General features: G+C 36.4%; 1 long non-coding RNA gene across 1 annotated transcript; it reads right to left on the bottom strand.

Annotated features, from left to right (window-relative positions):
- Positions 1–1,614: 1,614 nt before the first annotated feature.
- Positions 1,615–3,914, bottom strand: LOC104217206 (uncharacterized). The gene is made up of 2 exons (XR_011402305.1): positions 3,558–3,914; positions 1,615–2,146 (listed from the first exon to the last, which is right to left on the bottom strand). It is a non-coding gene; the product is annotated as an uncharacterized lncRNA (long non-coding RNA).
- Between the last annotated feature and the right edge of the window lie 281 nt (positions 3,915–4,195).

Below are 4,195 nucleotides of genomic sequence, written 5' to 3'. Positions count from 1 at the left end.
AAGAACCTGGATCTTGTAACGATCCGACCGGTCGTTTTGAGCTCTAGCACGTCATTCGGCAGTTTGAGGCCATGATCAGCTTCACTTCAAGTATTATGACTTGTACGCAAGGTCGAAATCGAATTCCGGGAAGTTCGGAGTTGATTTGGAAAGTGAATTCTCATATCGGAAGCTTTAAGTTGAAAGAATTGACTAAGATTGGATTTTTGAGTAAACGACCTTGGAATCGAGATTTTAAGGTTCCAGTAGGTTCGTATGATGATTTCGGACTTAGGCATATGTTCGGATCGGGTTTTGGATGAACCGGGAGTGTTTCAGCGCTTATTGTGGAAGTTATCATTTTAGAAGAATTTCATAAATTTGGGTTGAAGTGCATTTCAATGCTATCGATGTCCGTTGGGGATTCCGAGTCTGGGAATAGCTCCGTGTGGTAATTCTGGCATTGGGAGCGCGATCGAAAGTGGATTTGGAGGTCCGTAGGTCATTTTGGAGTCATTTTGCGAAAGTTAGAAATTTGAAGGTTTTTGAGAAGTTTGACCGAGGGTGGACCTTTTGATATCGGGGTCGGATTCTGATTCTGAAAGTTGGAGTAGGTTCGTAATGTCGAATGTAACTTGTGTGCAAAATTTAAGTCATTCAGAATTGATTTGATATGTTTCGGCGCAAAATATAAAAGTTGGAAGATTTGAAAACTCATAATTCGATTCGATGCGCGATTCGTAGTTTTGATGCTCTTTGATGTGGTTTGAAGCCTCGATTAAGTTTGTATCGTATTTTGGGACATATTGGTATAATTGGTTAAGGTCTCGAGGGCCTCGGGTGGATTTTGGAAGGTTAATGGAATGAATTTCGGACAATAGGAGCTGCTACATTTTTCTGCTGCAGAAGCTGTTTTTGGACAACATTGGTGCAATCGCAGAGCTAAATTTGGGAGCTCATATCTTATACTCTATAAAGAATCTGAAAATTTATAAAACATGAAAGTTGTAGCCCTTGTATTCTAGTTTCCAGAAAGATAAAAAAACTCATCATTTGGATATTTGTACAGAAAGCTATAATCGATTTAATAAAGGCTGGTAAAGCAGTTTCGCCAAAAATTTCTGATGCGTGGAGCCAACTTTGGAAGCTTATATATCAAAATATATAAGGAGATATATAGTGGATAACCTATCAAATGAAAGATCTTCGAGTCTAGTTTTCAATCTTTAAACTGTACATAATTTGTATATTTCTATAAGGAGTTATGGACGTTTTAGTAAAAGGTGTCCAGCAGGGAAAAACTTATAATATGAGGTACAACCTGCACAGCGCAAGGTACAACTCGCTGAAGCACCTGTGCCTATATAAGGCAGTCGGGCAGCAGCCATTTTTGGGGGCCTTCTTGATCTAGAGATTGGTTCTTTCATGGTGGATTCGACCTTGGGGGCTACTTAAGAATACAAGGTGAGCTTTTTTGGATATTTTAAGTTAATAACATCCTATTACACTACTAGAAATTAGACTTATGGTGACGGTTCCAAAACCGTTGCAGCATGAATTAAAACCGTTGCCGTAGAGGTATTGCGACAGTTTTGCGGCCACTACAACTGGTACCGTCACAATAGTGAAATCCAGTTTAGAGAAATTTTCACATTACTCAACGCATGAATGCATTTAAACAAGAACAACCAAATAGTGAAATCCAGTTTAGAGAAATTTTCACACCCTGGATATAACTCTTGTTTTCCTTCCTCCACTAATTTAAAAAATCTCTTTGCATCTTCAGATGGTCTCTCTCTCACTCCTTCACGGTTCAAGTCACCTTCTACATTTCTAAAAGTATCATGAAGCAGACCATCAATATCGTCATGCATAGCAGAACCATCATCATCATTGGTTGGATGTGGCAAATCTTTTGAGGAAAATCCTTCTCCGTGAAAAAACCATTTGGTGTATCCATGTGTAAACCCATAAGCAAGTAAGTAATCCTCCACCACATTTCTACAATGCCAATAACGATTAAAACACTTTTTATAGGGGCATAATATTTCATTTCCTTGGGAAGATCGTTTAAATGCTTCATTAAGAAAATCATTCACACCACGAATATACTCATTAGTGGATCTTCGGAGACCCATCCAACTTTTATCTCCATTACTCATTTATCCTATGAGACACAAAAATAAATCAACAATTAGTAATCCATGTTCCAATAAGCTACAATTGTAGTATTCATGGTTACACTAACATGGACTGACGAACAAACTCATGTTTCAGTGGGTATGTATAAGCTGCCACAATTAACATATAGATGGCATTTAATATGTTGCATGAGGGATGCAATGATACTGATGCCCAGTAGAGTCACAAGAAAGAATACTCAAACTACTGGATTTGGCTCAGAATTTTGTGTAAAAAGCCTACTTTGAAACACATAATCTCAATGCAGTACTCTTATTTGATATTCCAAAGGAGTAACTACACACAGAGTTTGAAGGATATAATAAGGAAAGCACAAGACAATCCACATGCTGCTGCAGTGCTGGACAGGACATTTGACATTGCAATCTTGGCAATATTTTTTGGAAACAATTGATTCCAACTGACAATATTTTTTTGGAAACAATTGAATAGAGCAAGAACACAAATATGGGCAGTAGTTGCTTTCAAATTTAGGAGTAGAATGGAATATTGGTTTTCATGCAACTATGACTGGGAGATTATATTTAATACTGGAAATGATAATGATGCAGTATGATAAATCCCACATCAATAACACAAGGACAGTAACTGTGATACAACGAAAAAGAGGCTATGTACCCAATTATCATATTAGGACTATAGTCCATATGGAACAGGGCTATATGTGCAAGCAGCAGATATTAACATCTTTGGGCTATTCAGGCAATCAACAAAACTGGGCAGTGCAAATAATATGGGCTTATGTTCTCATGCAATGGGACGACATCATTTTTTACGAGCTTAAAGGGCTAGTTCTTTGTGATTGTATCTTCACTAGGATAGTTTTAATAAAATTATTAGGATATGTATAAAAAACACCCATTAGAACACAAGAGCCAAACAACCAAAAAACCAACAAAAAAGTAAAATCCCCACATATATACGACAGTTTTCTCCAACTCTCCCAACTTTAAATTTCCCTATTTAAGTTTTAGAACTTTGTCGACCTCAACAATGGAGTTTTGAATGGTATTTGTCACTTTAATTCCTTCTAAACAGCAGTAAACTTAATATTCAGTACAAAATAAACTTTGAATAAAATTTTGGCTCACAGAATTGAAACCCAGTTTCTCAATCTCCAATTTTACTAAAACCCAAAATTTAAGCAATCTTCTTTAATTTTTTATCATCGATTTTTTTCACGGAAAACTCAAATCTTCACCAAATTTGAGATACAACTTTAGACCACACAAAAATTAAAAACCAAATATAAATTAGAACAAAAGATAGTAACTTCATAGAAACCCATTTGTGTATTTTGTAATCTTTTCCAAAAACACTTGAATGGAAAATCTAGAGATAGGGATCTGATAAGCCATGGAGGAGAGCATGCAGACCTATTGTGGTAGAGAGCGATATTGGTCGAAGCCTTCGCTAGTCGAAATCTCGCTGGATGTGGAGCCGTTTTTTGCTCTTGAAGAAGCTTCACTGGAGGGTTTTTCTCAATGAACTGAATAGAAAACAAGAAAACCCCTTTTTTTACTTTGACTGGTCGAATTCCTTCATGTGTGGAGCCGATGTTCGCTATTGAAGAAGCTTCAGAGGGTTTTTGATTTGAGCTCTTTTTCTCAATGAACTGAAGAAAAGAATAAGACCCTCTTTTACTTTAATTTGATACTGTGTAATTTTGGAATTATTTTTAAATTATAAAAGGAGCATTCGCGGATTTAGTGAAATAATTGGAGGGAAATGAAGTCATCTTTTTTACATAGAACCGTCCCCACAGAGTCATTTTACAAAACTGTCTCCATAAAGAGATATGTGGCATCGGTTGTGGTACTAATGCGTCGGTTTAGTTTTAATACTGTCTTAATAGGTTCAAGCGGCTATTGCGACGGTTGTAACCCTTGCAAGAGACTTTCTATTGCAATGGTTATGTAACTGTTACTAAATAACCGATATAGGTTTATTTTATAGTAGTGTTAACATTAGTATTAACATCATTCAATCTTTGAAATCTCTGGAAATCTTCCAA

Source organism: Nicotiana sylvestris, chromosome 9, assembly GCF_000393655.2.
Source record: "Nicotiana sylvestris chromosome 9, ASM39365v2, whole genome shotgun sequence".
NCBI classification, from domain to species: domain Eukaryota; kingdom Viridiplantae; phylum Streptophyta; class Magnoliopsida; order Solanales; family Solanaceae; genus Nicotiana; species Nicotiana sylvestris.
The sequence above is the reverse complement of the archived record's forward strand: the minus strand, read 5'-3'. Positions and strand labels throughout refer to the sequence as shown.